The 19,324-nt window shown below is 45.4% G+C and overlaps 1 long non-coding RNA gene across 1 annotated transcript; it reads left to right on the plus strand.

Moving 5' to 3' along the window:
• The first annotated feature begins 7,475 nt into the window (after positions 1–7,475).
• LOC146340566 (uncharacterized) lies at positions 7,476–16,742 on the plus strand. Its single transcript, XR_014783733.1, has 3 exons — positions 7,476–7,695; positions 12,851–12,987; positions 16,341–16,742. It is a non-coding gene; the product is annotated as an uncharacterized LOC146340566 (long non-coding RNA).
• The last annotated feature ends 2,582 nt before the right edge of the window (positions 16,743–19,324 follow it).

Here is a 19,324-nt window from a genome sequence, read left to right on the forward strand (position 1 = left end):
GGGCAGATGTTAGTTAGATCAGGCAAGCAAGCAGATCACGGGGCAAATAAACTGTGTATAGATAGCAACGTATTTATTTTTCTTGTTGGTGGAGGATCCCATGACATTGCAACCCTCCCAAAGAAAGATGCAAAATATTAGTATCAAAACATGCTGCTTCCTACAGTGGACAAAGCCCATCTTTATATGTTTGGATACTGCGAAACAACTGTCAAGCAACAATTCCAAACACAAATTTCCTTTGGTAATGTGTGGGGCCCTGAACTAAGATCGTAAAAGAATATGGTTGCCAGATCAAGAGATCCTTTTAAAGAGTTGCATAGCAGAGGAATTCCACTAAATGTGGCTTTCCCTGCCATCCCATAAAGTAGAGATGCAGAACCTCCAGCCCATGGGCCAATCAGGCCTACAGAAGTTCCGCATCTGGCACTCAGAGTCCCCTGGAGGAATCCCTGCCGTTATCTCCAAGCTGAGCCCTTCTGCATGCAAAGCATGAGCTGTGGATGGGGCAATGATGCCAGTGGGCATGCCCACTGATGCCATCTGGTCTTCAGGAGGCTTGGTTTGGTACCCCTGCCATAAAGGTACAGGTGATAAAGATGATTTTAGAACAGAGGTGATGGGGAACTCATGGTTCTCCAGACGATGCTGGACTGCAGCTGCCATCAGCCCAAGCCACCATGGCCACTGAGCAGGGATTGTAGGAATTGTAGTCCAACAGCCCCTCGAGGGGTATAGGTTCCCCACCTATGTTTTAGATAACAGGGAACTGTAGGGTGCAAGCGGGAGGGTGTCCAATTGGGGTACTCAGTGCCTTACCTCTTGTGTCACCAGCATTCTGTCCCACCTGCAAATCTGGCTTACTAAATCCTAGAGTGCTGCCTAGGCAGTAGTAATCATCGGCTGACCACACAGGCCAGTCCTGGCTTTGCTGAGTCTATAATACCCTGGCTTCAGAGCTTCACCCATCAATCTGAGCACGTTATTCCTATATATCAGTAGTGATCTCATTCTCTGACTGTGGGTCCTTATGTTGCCAGAACATTGACACAAACAAGGGAGGTGTCAGCAGGCTTGGGGGAAACTCCAAAATTTGCAGAAATATATATGTAGATCTAGGGTGGGTCCTCAGCAGGTGCCCGACCTTGCCAACCTTTGATGACTGCCTTGACCACAATAGTCTTAAATGTTCAACAAGAAATGCCGTGAGCTCAAACTTGCTGCTGGATTGTGTTTTCACTGTCATCGTTGTTCTGTTGCATGACAAAGCAGCCAGCCCAAGTGCTTGGCTTGGCAGCGTTTGGAGCTAGTTGCTGTAAACAGAACGCCTCTGAGGGAAAGGTTCCCAACCATAATTTCTAAGCGGGTTCACCCTGTGACTTTGGCTAGGGCCACAGGATGGGCTGGCAATGCTACAGAAAACAAGTACGTGTAAGTAACTCCTCAGTCATGCAAATCCTACTCTACTTGCTGATGGCTGCAGTGGTAGCTGGTTGCACCCCAGAACACATGGACATCAGGAACCCAGTCCTGTTGCAAAATTATTAAGGCCACCAGGTGTCCTACGTTCCAGAGGACAGTCTTTTATTGACTGTTTTATTGACATCCTCTGTTTGAAGATGTCCTCTATTTGAAGGCCTGTCAAGTCCAAATGTGGTTTAAAAATAAAGGCTGGGTTCACACAACATGCTAACCCACACTCAGTTGTTGTTGCACCGTGAGTTGTCATGTTGTTTGAACATAGCGTATGTTCCGCCGGGTGGCTTGTTAACCACCCTGAACAACCCAACAAACCACAGGTCTCAGGGTGGCTTGTTCGAGAAAAATAAGCCACACTGCGCAATAACCCATGGTTCTACAACAACCCACACTCAGCTAATGAGTGTGGGTTAGCATGTTGTGTGAACCCAGTCAAAGCTCATAAGAAGGGAGATTAAGAATCATAAGAGGAGAGAGCCCAGGGCTTTGAAGTTGCCCATCAGGTTAGCACCTGGACAGGAGAGTTGAGCAGGAACACAGTTGACCTGGTCACAGCCTTCTCCACTATGGTGAGCTGTATTGTATTTCTATTTAAATGCTAGTAATGATTTCTGACTTTGCATCTATATGTCTATACAAAGGTTATGCAAATTGGTATGTTCTTTTGTCCTCTTTTTTGGGTGATACATTTCCTCTTTTTTAGCAATGCATAAGTGGCTCCTCTAAATCCTCTGCACACTTACCTGAACACAGTGGGACTTATGTCTGAGAAAACGTGCATAGGATTGCACTGTAAACTCCTGCTTATAACCCCAGATATGCCTACCCACAGCACTTTTCTTATTGGATCAAGAAGACATGCATACATTTTTTTCTCCTGAGTGGCTAAAGTGTGAAGTCACAATAAACCCAAGAACAAGTTCATTGATCTCCTGAATGCCCAGTGTGGGCTTTTGATCATCCAGTCTAGCCTGACCAGGTGCTTTAAGCAGGCTTAAGTTCATGAACACAACAAGACATATGTCATTTGAAGTAGTTGGAGAAATACTGTAAGCAGGACTGTTTAACATAGCACAGCATATCCACCTCTTCCTTGCTTGCTGTTAATCATGGTTATGCTTATATATCCTCCAGTATTGGAGGCAGTATGCCTCTGAACACCAGCTGCAGGGGAACACAAGCTGGAGAATGCTCTAATGCACTCATATCCTCTTCGTGGGCATCTGGTTGTTCATTGTGTGAAAAGAATGCTGGACTATATAGGGCTTTGCTTATTCAGGAGGGCTTTTCTTATGTTCTTAAGGGTGCAATCCTATGCATGCTTAGACAGAAAAACGTTCTACAACTCCCAGCATTCTCCAGCCACCATGACTGGCTGGGGCATGCTGGGAGTTGTAGGCCTTTTCTCTGTCTAAACATGCATAGGATTGCACCATTAAATAATTAGGAGAGGCATTCCCCCTTTTCCCACACAGTATGGAATGCCTCTTTTGAGATGGTGCTTGTCATCTGTGGTTATAATGAGCGGGCCATGTGTCCTACTTTACAGAGGAGAGTCCTCTATTTGAAGCCATCCTCTCTTTGAAGGTCCAGTCCAAATCTGGCTTCAGGATTAAGAACCATAACTAGAGAAAGCAGAGTCTTGAAGTTGCCTGTCAGCAGTTAGCACCTGGATAGCAGACTGAGCAGGCACACAGCTCACCTGGTCACAGTCTTCCCTATGATGGTGAGATGAATTGTATTTCTATTTACATTGTAGTCATTATCTCTAACTTTGCATCCATATATACATATAAGCATGTGCAAAGTTTATGTAAATTGGTGTCCTATTTTCTTCCCTTTGGGGGCAGTGCGTTTCTTCTTTTTTAGCAAAGCGTAATTGGCCTATTATAACTTTTTTTTTTTTTAAAGATCATCTGATTAATCAGGGGCATCTTTTTAATCAAAAAGAACTTTTTAAGCAATTACTCTTGCCAATTAATTGACTGAAGATTGCACTCCTACATTTTAGGGGAGCCTGAAAGAAATTGTCAATCACTGTACATTGCTAATTGCTGAACCATATAATTTCCTTGCCATGGTTATCACACAGAGCTAGGTAAGCATAAGACCTGGGTGTGTGCACATTCTGGGGGTAATAGATGCCACAAGCAGGCATGCATCAGCTAGTTTACCACACCTGCGCACTTAGAAGCCATCAAGTGCACGGATGATGGTGTGCTGTACTAGTTGGACTCAGGACCAACAGCCGAGACTTGGCAACCATGCAGTGTTTGTACAGCTGACATCCTGCCTCTTGTTCTTCCTTCTTCCCATACTAGAGGAGGAGAAATGTGTGCATGTAACAGATGCACATCAAGGGGGAAAATTCCCCCCTTGACCGGCAGATGGGAAAGCTGCTCCAGATCACACACCAAAGAAAAAGGATGTAACTACCGTGAAAAGGTAGACTTAATGCTCCATTTACCCAAGACCTCACCATGCTGGGAAAAACACCCATAGGACAGCCCTCCCCAGCCTGGTGCCCTCCAGATGTTTTGGATTACAACTCCCGTGAGTGCAGCCACCATGGCCAATGGTCAGGGATGATAGGTGTTGTCATCCAAAACCAGGTTGGGGAAATGACAGGTTTGGGAAGGCAGCCTTAAGTAGAGACCACAGTCAGCTGGTAAAAGCCCTTATCCAGCTTCCAGCCTCCCTATGGCTTTTGAAATTTACAAGGAACCTGTGCATTTTGCTTAAGGCTGCAGACATTTCCAAGTAACTGCTGGATTTTATATTTTAAAAAATGAAGGATTGGCCATTGTGTCTTTCTTTGTCCCAGAAGCCCTAGATGCAACCTGAAGCATGCATGGAACCTAGTACAGCTTTCCCCAACCTGGTGCCTTCCAAAATCATATGTGTCCAACCACAACTCACATCATCCCCAGCCATGGCTTGGGATGATGGGAGCTGCAGTCCAACACATTTGGAGGGCATCACGTTGGGGAAGTCTGACCTAGCAGACCCTAATCCAATTAAGTCTGCTCTCTCCTCCTACGCTCCATTTCAAGACTAAGACTAAATGCAGACTTTGTGGCTTCAACATTAAGCCAGTTCCCCCCTCCTCTCCCAGCCCCCCCCCCCACACTTTTTCTTTGGCTTGAGGCAGAATCCTGGAGAAATCAAAAACTTGCTCATTTTTTGGTGACTTTCTTCTTGGTGCTAATTAATGTATTGCCCACCTGTGATTTTGGCATTTTTCTTATGGACTGACACAGCTTCCCCTTGCTGTGTGTGTGTGTGCATGCGTGAGCATGTGTGTGAGACCACAAGTGAGTGAGTCTGTGCCTTATCAGGGAGGCCTGCCTGAAGGGGGTTTAGCTTGCATTTGGGACAAAAAATTCCAGGCTCCCAAAGGGAGCAGTGGAGAGGTTCCAACTGAACCCTGTGCTAATGCTACGCCAAAGATTAGAACTGGGCTCGGAGCCAATCCCGCCCTCTGCTTCCTTTCCCCCCATGCCTCAGTCAGGCCAGAGCCAAAGTCTCTCTACCTCGCGGCTCGGAGGGAAGCAAGCAGGCCCGAATGGGCTGCCATTCACGCCCAGAGAGCCTTCTGGACTCTAGCTCCTGCTATTGTTCCGTACTTGAACTGCTAGCGCCTTTTGCAGGGACGGAGCCCCTGAGTCGTGGCTACCTCTCTGATCGCTTTAGCTGATGCTTCTGTTTGGCTCCGAATTCCTCTGGGGGAGATGGAAGCGACCGGGGTGTGTTGCTAGTGGCCTGATATCTATTATTTACATTCCAGCTTCCCTGGCAAGGGATCAGGAAGGAATTATTTTGCATGTAATGGAAAGCCAGAACTTTCTGTGTGTGTGCGTGCGCGCGCGCGCGCGCGCGCGTCCGTACGTGCGCACTGCTGGAAACCCTGCCGCCCACTTTCCACCGCTGTTCCCTCTGTAGACAGCCGGCATCACACCTCCAAATCAATACCTCTGGTAGAAGCGCAAAAAGACTGGAAGGCACCTAGGCTTTGACGGCACATATTGCTTTCCCCTTCTTGGGAGAGGGGGAGCTTGAACAGCTGTTCTTGATTCAAGAAATAGAGGTGGTGTGGCTAAGTCTTTAGAGCAAGTGTGTTGAACCTCTTCAGCCCAGGGAAACAAGTTTAATTTTGGAGAAACTCTTGGGGGCTGCATTCCAGTGGTGGGCAGAGCCAAACTTCCCAGAATACCAGCTTATTATTTTAGCTTAAAGCTCTAGCAGCCAGTAACATGCTAGAAGAGATTGGAAGGTACCTATGCTTGCGCTCTGTTGTGGAAACCACAGCGAGTCTTGTTGTGGCTAACAGATTTAGGGCGCAATCCTATGCGTGTTTAGACAGAAAAAAAAGTCCTACAACTCCCAGCATTCCCCAGCCAGCTTTGCTGTTGAAGGACTTTTTTCTGTCTAAACATGCATAGGATTCTGCCTTTAACCTTTAACGCTAACAGATTTATTGCAGCATCACCTTTCATGTGCTAAAGTCAACTTCGTCATCAGATGCATGAAGTGTTATCTTCCGTCAAGCCAGGCATCAGCACCTGTTACCCTTGAGCAGCTAGAGTGGCCACGTGTTCTCATTTACAGTCCTCTATTTGAAGGTGTTCTCTATTTGAAGGGCTGTCCAGTCCAAGTCCAATCCAAGTCTCATGGTAAAGAACCGCATGAGGTTGCCTATCAACAGCGCCTGGACAGCAGACTGAGCAAGGCACACAGGTCACCTGGCCACAGTCTTCCACACTGGGGTGAGATGTACTCTATTTCTATTTAAATTATAATCATTATTTCTAAATTTGCATCTATGCATATAAATTAGCATACACACATTTTATGCAAATAGATGCCCTCTTTTGTGCTCTTTTTTGGTGATGCACAAGTGGCCACCCTAGGAGCAGCTGCACCCTAGGAGCACGTTGATCAGTGTTGCAGACTCCCTGGGCAAGGCAGCTGGAAGCTGCCATTCTAAATTTCCCACAATGCCTTGGGGCGATGCTACATCATCCACTCTGGATACAGTGGGCAATGACGCATGGCCAAACATGAGGAAGGCATCATCCCCCCAAAGAGGACACCATTCTGCATAACATTTGCATATGCTAATTTATATGTATAGATGCACATTTAGAAATAACTACTATAATGTAACTAGAAATACGATACATCTCGCCATAGTGGGGGAAACTGAGATCAGGTGACTTTTGCAGTCTGCTGCCCAGGTGTTCACTGTGGATGGCAACTTCAAGGCCCAGCTCTCTCTTCAAATAGAGGATGCTTTCAAAACAGAGGATAGTCCTTTGTAAAGCAGGACACATGGCCACTGTAACTGTGGGAAATGTAGAAGGGTGGCTTCCTGCCCCAGCTGTTTCCTCTGCTGCCCCATAAATCCCTACTGTTTCCCCTGCTGCCCTACTGACATGGGAGGGGTCCCATGAGACAGCTCTTTGGCAAGGGTCCACTCAGCCCTGGAGAAGTACCTGTCCTTAGTCGGGCTTGTGTGTATCTATATATCAATAAAGGGGGACCAAATGGCAATGAAGTGTAAAAATAAGTAAATTATAGTTTGTGACTATTCTATGCAAAGCTTAAGATAAGCAATGTAATTGTTCACAACTGCAGTAAGTGTTGAAAGGGAGCTTATTACTAGTATATTTGCTGAGTTTATTTTTCTAGGAAATTTCATCTGTGGTAGGAATTCAACAGATGACTTTTTTGTGTGTCTTCAACAAAAAGCAAAGTTTTCCCCATTTCTACACTTCTATACCCGGAGTGGGTGCAGTGGGGGTGGGGGAGAGTGGGAGTGAGAGTGAGAGAGCAGAACCTCTTGAGTTTCTGCATGTCACTCTGGCTTAGGAACCCGGCCAAGAAAAAGATCAGAAAAATGCTCCCCAGAAAAGCGATTTGATTTGTTGCTGTCACTGCTGCTGTTGCACATCTGGCTAGAGATGCTCCTAAATTACTCCTCAGATAGCTTCTGTACTGACAGAGGAAGATCAGGAGGTCATTTTGATGGACAGCTTGGAAATTCTCTGGGAAAACAAACCAATCAAGTAGATTGATGGATGTTCTATGTATTGACGTGCATTTTCTGCAATGGATACCTAATCCTGCCGGTCTGTGGACTGATGCTACATTCCCATGGAAGCACTTGGAAAGGCAGAGAAACTCTGGTAGTTTGGAGGGAGAGCTTGAGCCAAGGTAAGGATTTCTGGCCCATATTGGTTTCCCCCTCTTGGGAGACAGGGACCTCTAATGCTGTTCTTAATACAAGAAATACAGGTGGTGTGGCTATATCTTCAGAACGGGGGTGTTGAACCCCCTTCAACCCGCGGGACAAATTCAATGTCAGAGAAGCTCTTGGAGGCTGCATCCCAGTAGTGGGTGGGGCCAAAGTCAAAAGGGGCGGGTCAAAATACCAAAAATGCCAGCATATTTTAGCTTAAAACTCTTACTGCCAGGAATTAGACATTAGAAGAGGCATTTCAAGCTTTTGGAATAGGAGGAAAAACTGCATTAAAAAAGGGGAGCCACTAAATGATTGGAGGTTGGGGGGTGAACTGGGAACCACCTGGTGATGTGGGGAAAGAGACATGGCCTTTTGTGGAACCCCCAGAGGGCTGGATTGGGGCCCCAAGTGGGTCTGAGATTCAATACCGCCTGCTTTAGATTATATGAACTAGCAATCTGCCTAATGAAAGAACGGTCAGCCAACAGTCTTAACAATATGGTTTGTTTGGGTTTGGGCGGTTATTATTAATCTTTCTGATATTATCTGATGAACTGGGAAATTTCATAGCAGAGTGCTGGAGACTGCTCTGTTATAAGATGCAATATTGGGATGGAGGAAATAAGCTAAGTATCCTTTTTCAAACTGCCTTTGATCTTCTCTCAAATCGCTTTTGATCTTCTCTCTTGCTAGCTATCTTAGAGCATTTTATTATTTATAGTTTCTTTTATCTCACCTATGTGGATACACTACCCTCCCACGGTGGCTTACAAGAGTCTAAGAGTGCTTCCAGATGAGGCTGTCATTGTGCATCAATTGCCCTGCCTCATTCATGGAGCTTTAGTGGGATGGGGAGGGCTGGAGTCCAGACCTCATTGTCTTCTTCCATTTGTAATCCTGTGTTTTTCCATCCCTTCTATCTTCTTTTTTTCTTACTACAGAAAACCTGTTCAGGTGCGAAAGACAGTGGGCATCTCTACAACAGCCTAAAATCCTGCATTTAAAACAGGGCTTTCTGCTTCCATTTTAAATGCAGGATCACAACAATTCCCCTTTTCACCCGCTTCCTTTTCCACCGCCCCTTTCCCCCACCTTCTCCCCCCATCTGAGTCTTCCATTATTTTCACAGAGGGAACTCAAGTGGAACACAACAGGGTAATTTGATAGCTCATTATCTGTGATCTATTTAAAAACAGAACAAAGGGCATTTAGTGCAGGGGACGCCTTGGAGGGTCACGGCATCATGTAAAGAGCCCGCAAACTTCTGTGAAGGAGCAATCTCAATCGCAGGATAAAAGCTCTGTGTGAAGAAAGCCAGTATAGGTGCTCAGTGTCTTTTGACTGGTAGCGCTCGGACCTGTCCATGTGGAACCATCCTAAAATACATGCAAATATAACAGTAGTTTCACCAAACCTCAAAACTACTTAAAAACAAATTAACAGCAGCAGCTATTTTCTTTTTTAAAAGTACAGCAAATTTCAAGCAAATGTGCAGTGGTATAAATGTGTCTTCGGAGATTTTTTATTTATATCTTTAAGCCAGCAGTGACACTGAGGCCATATATATCTCCCTCAGGAGGGAGTGGAGCCACCACTGAGAAAGTACCTAAGTATCCTTAGTACCTACCAACCTAAAGGTTCTGGCTGGTGGGTCAGAGAACAAGACCTGCAACATCGATCTTAATGCTTGGGCAAGTTCATATAGGTATAGATGGTCCTTCAGATAACGTGGTCCCAAACCATAAGATAGCCTTCCCCCAACATGGTGCCCTCTACAGCTTCCATAATCCCCGACCATTGCCGTGGCACCTGGGGCTGATGGGAGTTGCAGTCCAAAACATCTGGAGGGCACCACGTTGTACAAGGCTGCCATAGGACTTTCAAAGCATCAGCACCTTGAGGCAAACAGCACTTTGAGTTTTTACAAGTGGATTACAAACGCCTGTCCTCTGCATTCTCTTTTCCAGAAACAACGATCAGGTGTTAACCTACAGAACATTGTTTAAGGAAACTTTCATATATGGAAATGCTCTGACTGCTGGTTATTGCAGAAGAGGAAGTAGAGGAGAGGCACTTGTAATGCAAATGAGCATTCATTCTGGCCAATGAGCAAAGCCTAGGCAGATTAGTAGGATCATAGAATCATAGAATAGTAGGGTTGGAAGGGGCCTACAAGACCATTGAGTGCAACCCCCTGCTCAATGCAGGAATCTAAGTCAGAGCATCCCTGACAGATGGCTGCCCAGCCTCATCTTGAATGCCTCCAGCGTGGGAGAGCCCACCACCTCCCTAGGGAATTGGTTCCATTGTCGTATTGCTCTAACAGTCAGGACGTTTTTCCTGATGTTCAGCCAGAATCTGGCTTCCTGTAACTTGAGCCCATTATTCCGTGTCCTGCCCTCTGGGATGATCGAGAAGAGATCCTGGCCTTTGTGACAACCTTTCAAGTACTTGAAGAGCGCTATCATATCTCTCCTCAGTCTTCTCTTCTCAAGGCTAAACATGCCCAGTTCTTTCAGTCTCTCCTCAGAGGGCTTTGTTTCCAGTCCCCTCCCCTGATCATCTTCATTGCCCTCCTCTGAACCCTCTCCAGTTTGTCTTCATCCTTCTTAAAGTGTGGCGCCCAGAACTAGACACAGTACTCCAGATGAGGGCTAACCAGTGCTGAGTAGAGGGGAAATAGTACTTCCCGGGATTTGGAAGCTATACTTCTATTAATGCAGCCCAAAATAGCATTTGCCTTTTTTGCAGCCACATCATATTGTTGGTTCATATTCAGCTTGTGATCTAAAACAATTCCAAGATCCTTTTCGCTTGTAGTATTTTTGAGCCAGGTATTCCCCACCTTGTAACTGTGCATTTCGTTTCTTTTTCCTAGGTGCAGAGCTTGGCATTTATCCCTATTAAATGTAGCTCTGTTGTTTTCTGCCCAGCACTCCAGCCCATCAAGATCACTTTGAATGTTGTTTCTGTCTTCCAAAGTATTAGCTATCCCGCCCAATTTTGTGTCATCTGCAAATTTGATCAGTATTCCCTGCCCATCCTCCAAGTCATTAATAAAAATGTTGAAGAGCGCTGGGCCCAGGACTGAGCCCTGTGGTACCCCACTCATTACCTCCCCCCAATTTGAGAAAATCCTGTTGACAAGCACTCTTTGAGTCCGATTCTGTAAGCCACCTGATAGTTGTTTCATCTAGCCTACTTTGAGCTAATTTGCTCATCAGGATATCATGGGGCACTTAGTCAAAAGCTTTGCTGAAGTTGAGGTGTATTATGTCCACAGCATTCCCACAGCCCACAAGGGAGGTTACCTGATCAAAAAATGAGATCAAATTCATCTGGCAGGATTTGTTCTTGACAAATCCATGTTGGCTCCGAGTAATCACTGCATTGTTTTCAAGGTGCTTATAGATGGATTGCTTTATAATCTGCTCCAGAATTTTCCCAGGGATTGATGTGGGTCTGACTGGTCTGTAGTTCCCAGGTTCCTCCTTTTTGTACTTTTTGAAGATAGGGACAACATTAGCCCTCCTCCAATCTTCTGGCACTTCACCCGTCCTCCATGATTTCTCAAAGATAATAGACAGTGGTTCCAAGAGTTCTTCTGCCAATTCCTTTATTACTCTAGGATGCAGTTCATCTGGCCCTGGAGGTTTGAACTCATTCAAAGTAATTAGGTGTTCCTTGACCATATGCCTATTGATCTCAAGCTGCAATCCTGCCCCTTCAGCCTGTACTGAACTTTGCCAGGGGGCTCATAGACCCTCTTTTGGGAGAAGACTGAGCCAAAGTAGGAATTGAGCACTTCTGCCTTTTCCTTGTCATCGGTTATCATTTTGCCATCCTTATTTAATAGTTAAACCACCATTTCTTTCCTCTGTCTTTTACTATGCATGTATCTGAAGAAAGCCTTTTTGTTGCTTTTAGCATCCCTCAGATGATGCAAGGGAGAGAGCTGCAGCAGCTGAGCGTATACATACCGCCTTCTTTGCAAAATCTGGTTCCTAGAACACAATGTGCAGTCACACTTAGGAAAAACTAAAAGATTCAGTTTGTTTTTAAATTGGTCTCTGGTTGCCAGCAATATAATGCATTTACACCCTACTATTTTTATTTTCAAAAGATGTTTTGCATTTTAGACTGGTTGCCAGTAATAAAATGTATTTACTATGTACTATTTTTATTTTAAGAGATGTTCCGCATTACAGATCCCCAAACCCCATCTCTCTCTTTATTACTGCTCGTTACAATATATCAGATGAATGGATGTTGTGCTGAAATAAGCTTGCTCTGTGGTCAACACAAGTAGTGCCTGAATTATTGGGAGGGGGTGAGGGGAAGGTAGCCATGTGTCCTACATTATAGAGGACTATCCTCTATTGGAAGGTCTGCCAAAGGCAGTTCCCTATGTGAAGGCATCCTCTCTTTGAAGGGCTGAGCAGCCCAGGTCCTGTTTAAAGATCAAGAAGGGAGCCTTGAAGTTGCCCATAACATTTAGCACCCTGGTGAGATGCATTGTATTTCTATTTTGTTGTTCAGTCGTTAAGTCGTGTCCTATTCTTTGTGACCCCATGGACCATAGCATGCCAGGCCTTCCTGTCCTCCTCTCTCTCCCGGAGTGTGCTCAAGTTCATGTATTTCTATTTAAATGATATTATTTCTAAATTTGCATCTCTACATATAAGGAAGTAGCACATGAAAAATTTTATGCAAACCTGTGTTCTCTTTTGTCCTTCTTTCCTGGTGATGTATTTTCTCTACACTATACTACCTCAGTGTGGTGTAGTGGTTAGAGTGTTGAACTGAGACGGGGAAGACCCAGGTTCAAGTCCCCACTCGGCCATGAAGCTCACTGGGGGATTTTGGGCCAGTCACTGAACTCTCAGCCTAGCCTACCTCACAGGGTTGTTGTGAGGATAAAATGGAGAGGAGGATTATGTACACTGCCTTGGGCTCCTTGGAAGAAAAAGGCAGAATATAAATGTAACAAATAAATAATTTGCAGGGGGATGCGTATGTGGCCACCCTATGGACAGAACAAGGGGGTCATGATTTGGCTAAAACTGGAGGGAGTCAGGGCTTATGGGTTTCATTAAAGTTTCCTCTCCCTTTCCTCCATAATTCTAGCACTGAACAAAAGGCCTTTAATGAGACAAATAAGCGACTCTGCAGCAGACCTGTCCCCACCTTGCCACACCCTTCTCACCTATCCAGAAGTCTGGAGATGGTAGCTTTTGAGACTGCCATTGTATCAACTGTTGCAGGTATGTGATGTCCCAGCCAGCATTCTTATATTGGCAGAGTAGCGCAAGCAGGCAAGATGTACTTGTAGGGCAGTCATTGCGTATGATCCCCATGCTATATAATTTACCAGCGGAGCAAATGTGGGTTTAACTACATGTTATAGCAGAATTCATGTAATGAGGAAACCCTGATGGTACAGGGTTTTTTGCGGCAAAACAACGTGGGGAGGGAGCAAGTTGGAGAAGAGAAGTGTGGAGGTGAATGGGATGCATTTCCCTTCCCCTGCCCACCAGCTTTCTTCTGCAAATCCCAGGCATGTGTGTACCCTGGTAAACATTCATCTGGAACCTCAGTGTGGGGAAACTGACTCGGGAGAGGGAGAAAAAGCTGAAAAGCTGCACGTGCGGGAAAGGATAAGCACCCCTCTCCCCTGCTGCTTCTCCGTGTGCTTCAAAAATCCAGCCCATCTTGTTTGCGGCCTGTGATACTGGATGGAAGCCCAGAGATTCAGTGTACCTTGTTCCAAAACTGTGTATCCGCATGCTTTCTTCCAGCTGTTTATTTTTATTTTTATTCCTTAAAAAAAAATTCTTTGAACTGGAAAAAAAAATCCACTCTGGGAATCAGGGAGGGGGGAAATGTGATTGCCAAAAAAAGGGGGTAAAGATTATTTGAATTTCATGAGTCCTGCCCTCTGAAAGGGGAAGTTTTTGTTTTTATTCCCTTTAAAAAACATTTTCTTCTCTTTTTTTCCTCTCTCAATAAAATCAAGGGATAAAAAAAGAACAAGATGCTTCTACCCAATTGTGAAAGTATGGTTACATTTTACACACATCCCCAGACATCCAGCGGAGCCAGAAAGAACCATATTTACAGCCACATCAATATTTTTCTAAGTTAGGGTGCAATCCTATGCATGTTTAGACAGGAAAAAGCCCTACAACTCCCAGCATTCCCCAGCCAGCAATGCTGGCTGAGGAATGCTGGAAATTTTAGAACTCTTTCCTGTTCAAGCATGCACAGGACTGCGCACTTAGTAAATGTGTTTCGGGTGCTAACCCTAGAGGATGATTAACCTCTGTGTAACCCACCCGTTATTTTCATTTGTGAAGAGTTGCCATTTAGCATAAAAGGTTGAAGGCCTATTTTACCATTTTTTGAGTGAACCCCCCCCCCCCATCTAAAAATATAATTTTCACAGAGGTAGTAAACCCCTGTCAGGGAGGTACCATTTGAGACTGTAGGTGAGGAATTGCATTACTGAATGCTCCTGATAAAATAAAAGCCTTGCACATAGAAAACTAGCATGCCAGTGAGCAGGCTAGCCTGGGACTATTCTCCCTGACATCTTGCTTTCTGTCTGCAGGAAGACCCGACCTGTGGACTCCCAAACATAGGTTTACTTCCTTGGTGAGAGCAAAGCCAAGTTCTTTGGAAGTTTGGCCATTTTTAAAAGGCTCTGATAGTCCTTTAGATCATTTTAAGTTTAATGCATGAAAATACATTAATTTTTCTATGATAACCCCATTCCAGCTTCCAGGGGTGTGATTAGGGCAAGATTTGGGGACACAAGTCCAGGGCTTCACTCAGCAGAATGAGGAGGAAAGCCCGTAAATGCGGCATGGCTGGTTGACCACATTTTGAACTAAGTGGAATAATACACATTGCCATCTAAAGAGCCTACCCCCCACCCCGTAAGATCATTAAGCCTAGTGTCTAAAATCACCTAGCTGCACCACTGCCAGTTTCTTAGGCATGATGGTGTCAGATTTGGGACAAGGGATTGGAGCTCCCGCTGAAGACATCCCTGGACTGACAGCCAGCTCCCTCCTGGCCCTAGACTTTGACTTTTGCTGGAGCCTGATAAATGTGATGACATCATTTCATGGGTGTAAATCAGTGGTAGGCTTAAGTCCCAGGAGGGTGGATTGAGGTTGAACATTAGGAGAAGTTTATTCATGGTAAGAAGCAAGAGAACTTCAGCAGTGGAACCAGTTACCTATAGGGGTGGTGGGCTCTTCCTCACTGGAGGCCTTCAAGGGGAGGCTGGACAGCCATCTCTTGGGGAGGTTCTAGCTGTGGATCTCCTGCATAGAGCAGAATGAGCCCCTCCAACTCTAGGATGCTCTGATTCCAAGTGCGAACTTTTCTAAACCTTTCAATTCCTTGTAATGTAAACTTGGGACTTTTTAGCAGAAGGGTTTCTGCTCTGGTGCTGAAGTTCCTTGAACTTAAGGAAGGCAGTTCACCATTCTGCGATTTTCCCCTCAGGTTTTCTGGTTTGATCAACAATTTTTTACATAACTTGCCAACAAAGGGCTTTTGCTGGCTTTGGGAAGCTCAGAATGCAGCCCTTTGCACATAACAACAATTCCCCAACTTGATCTTTCATTAGGCCTGGCCCGGCAGAGCACAGTCTTGGAGAACGTCCGCATTCCTAGTCACAAGTCAAGGCTGGCAAAGGAAAGGGACACACTGTCATCTTCTATAGCCAGTGGTGATATTAGGAAATTTCATTCTCTGGACTTTATGACCTTATGGGGGGGTGTCCCCTCTTTAAATGGTAATATGTATTACTTCCCATTTACTTCAAAATGTGGCAGGCCAGCCCTGCTGTATTTGGGGACCCTCCTGATCATTCTGATTAATGGGGCCCTGGACCTCTGCCCGAAAGTCCTACCTTAACAGCACCAATGTCTATGGCAGGGCCAACGTGAGCACCTGGCTTCCTTGGGCAGCTTCCAGGACCCAGTGCTAATGTCCGACCTGGTTCCCCTTCTTTCTGTTTTTTCTGGCCCAGTGCTCCTCACAGTGCCAGGCAGCTGAATGTAGACACACCTTTAATTTCCCAGAGTGCCCCTGACCTAACATCATTCTGGGGCATTGTGGGAAATTTAAAGGGTGGCTAGATCCAGCTGCCCAGTGCTGCCACCAGTTCTTTCATTAAGGGCAGGCCATGCTGTGAAGCGAGAAGAAGATGTGATAGTCCCTTTTCATTCAGTAGATACGGAATTTCATGCTCCCCCTTCCCAAAATGGTGGGAAGGTGTGCCATTGGTTGTCTCTGTGTTTGCTTCTGCCACCCCACCACTCCTATATGACTGTTGTTCAGTCAATGACTTGGCTGCTTCCACCTCATGTAGGGTGGCCGGGTGTCCTCCTTTACACAGGACAGTCCTCTATTTGAAGGTGTCCTCTATTTGATGGGCTGTCTAGTCCAAGTCTGACTTAAAGTCAAAGAACCATAAGGCGTAGGAGGAGCAGCGGTCTTGAAAAGTTTAGCTTTCTAGACTTTTAGCTTTGCCGTTTTAAATCTGTATTTTAAATCCCTGCACTGCTGCTAGCTTTTATTCTGGTTGTTTTGTTATAAAAAGGTAAAGGTGTCCCCAGCCAGTCGTGTCTGACTCTAGGGTGTGGTGCTCATCCCCGTTTCTAAGCCGAAGAGCCAGCGCTGTCCGAAGACGCTTCCGTGGTCATGTGGCCGGCGTGACTGAACACCGAGGTGCACGGAACGCTGTCACCTTTCCCGCCGAGGCGGTGCCTATTTATCTACTTGCAATTTCTTGCTTTCGAACTGCTAGGTTGGCAGAATGTTTTGTTATACTGTGGCTTTAACGTTCTATATATTTTATATTGTTTTATTGTGTGCTGTTTGGTTTTAATTTTTGTGAACCACCCAGAGAGCTTCGGCTATTGGGCAGTATAGAAATGAAATGAAATGGAATGAATGAATGAATGAATAAATAAATAAATAAATAAATCACCCATCAACACTTACATAGGAAGCTGCCTTATACTGCGTCAGACTGCTGGTCCGTCTAGCCCAGTATTGTCGACACTGACTGGCAGTAATGGCTCTCCACGATTTTAGGTGGGATTCTCTCCTACCTGGAGAACCCAGGGATCGAAACTGGGACCTTCTGCATGCAAAGCAGGTGCTCTACCACCAAGCTATGGTCCCTCCACATTACTACCTGGACAGCAGACTGACCCGGTACACAGGTCACCCTGTCAGTCTTCCTCGCTATGGTGAGATATTTCTAGTTAAATACTAGTTATTGTTTCTACATGTGCACCTACACGTATAATTTTTCATAAGGTGCAAATTGGTGTGCTTTTTTGTCCTCCTTTTTGGCGATGTACCTGTGGCATGTCTGTTGCTTTTCCTTCTCTGCAGATTGCATGAAACAAGGAGAGTTGTGTCACGCAACCCATCGCAAGGTGGCGCTATGTCCTTCCAAAGCCTATAGAATATATCATTTCTGTGCCAAGGCTGTGATGTGGCTGTCTTTATATATGCCTGCACAGACGCGCACAGTAGTTGACTTGACAGGAAGGAAACCCTAAGTCCGATAGTTGATTGATTGTTTGGCTCCAAATGGGGCACAGGAAGAAGTTTCTGTTGTGCTCCCCTGCATTTTAATAATATAACCACAGGAATATTAAGCAGGACTGATAGCAGATGGAATGAATACAATAAAAGGCAGATGCAAATAGCACAGTCTCCAGACTGGGAAATCAGAAGGATTCTTCTCCAGTAAGTGCATTGGGCGATGCAAACTGAGGCATGGTTTAGAGCCATGCATAGTACCCTTTTCAATGCCACCTCCAGGTTTCTGAGGTCCCTTGGGCAAGGCACCTTCAATGGTCTCCCTCCTTCGGTGAGTCTACCTTCTCACCACCAGTGTCACCAGCTGCTGATGCACCTCATCCTCTTTCTCATTATTGCTGCCACTTGCAATGTACTGCAAGTGGATACTGCATTTGGATACTGCGATGCCCACGTGATTGCCATATAACCCTGTGAATAAAGCTATGGTCACTTACCAATGTTCAGATGTTATGCTGATAAGCAATGGACACTAAAATTCTAAATACTTCATATATCCACTGATCCATCTGCTCAGTTTGTGCTTGGATTTTCATTCTTATAGGCCCCTCCAACCCTACTATTCTGTGATTGCCAAATTTACTAATATTACGTGTTTTTCTAGTAACGTCACCATCACCGTCACCGTCAGTATCACCACCACCACCACCATCATCATTATTATCAAAGCCTCTTCTGGAGGGGGAATGGAGTGTGCTGGAACCCTGAACAGAAGCACTTCACACTGCAACATTTTGTTGCAGGTCCCAATAGTTTGTTTGTTGTTAAACAGTTCTGAATATCGGCGTAACTAGCCATATCACACACTAACGTGTGCTACCATTGGGATACATGGAATGCTGTACCCTGAACTGCAATGCATGAGTAAGCCCTGTACAGTATGAAGACAAATTCCTTACCACAGGTGAGAGTGCACATCCATCCTCCTGACTGAACAAAATGTTGACAAAGCTGACAGGGACCTGTGAACATTTCCTTTACTAAGCTGACAGGTAACTCTCCTGTTCCCTTTACTTTGTCGACAGATTTGCCTCAGGCTAGAAAGCCAGGATTTCGGGGGGGAAAACCGTCCTTCCCCCATGCAGACAAAGAGGAGCTTCAGCCATTTGACATGCTCTATAGAAGCCTAACCCAACCTGGTGCCCTCCAGATGTTTTGGATTAAACCCCCATCAGCCCCAGTCAGGATAGGCAATGGCCAGGGATGACAGGAATTGTAGTCCAAAACACCTGGAGACCATCCACTTGGGGAAGGCTGATATAGAGGATGCCTTCAAATAGAGGACTGTCTGCTGTCAGCTGTTGAAATAGAGGCCTGTCCTCTTTAAAGTAGGACACATGGCCAGCCTATTTGTCCATGATGCCTCTGTCTGCCACCAATAATTTGGCTGTTTGCAGTCATGAACAGGCCAATGCCTTACAGCTCATTAGATTCTTAGTCAATCTAACCTAGTAGTGTCTACTGTGATTGACAGGAGCTTTCTCATCAGCTGCTACATGATGTTTTTAAATTGCCAATGTTGTCAAATGAATGAATGAATGCATGAATGAATGAAGATGCCGGGGATTGAAACTTGGACCTTTTGTATGCAAAGCATGTGCACCCCACTGAGTTCTAGTCCCTCCCCTGGCAACAGGGTCAAGATGAACCCTGGAATATCCTCACATGACTTCACTGACTTCATCATTTCTGGGAAAAACAATGGCATGCTTCCCCCCTTTTAAAAAACAAACACATGTGAACAATATTGAAGTTAGGCACACCCTCCTGCAAAAGGATCTAATGCTGTTTGCTGGTGTTCATGTGAATGCAGCAATCTTCTCCAACCTGGTGCCCTCCAGAAGTTTTAGACTTCAGCTCCCATCAGCCACAGCCAGCGAGGCCAATTGTCAGAGATTATGGGAGTTGTGTGGATCACAACAAACTGTGGCAAATTCTGAAAGAGATGGGGGTACCAGACCACCTTAC

The sequence above is a fragment of the Heloderma suspectum genome, chromosome 6 (assembly GCF_057233095.1).
Source record: "Heloderma suspectum isolate Gila_16-S chromosome 6, 16-S_ref, whole genome shotgun sequence".
NCBI classification, from domain to species: domain Eukaryota; kingdom Metazoa; phylum Chordata; class Lepidosauria; order Squamata; family Helodermatidae; genus Heloderma; species Heloderma suspectum.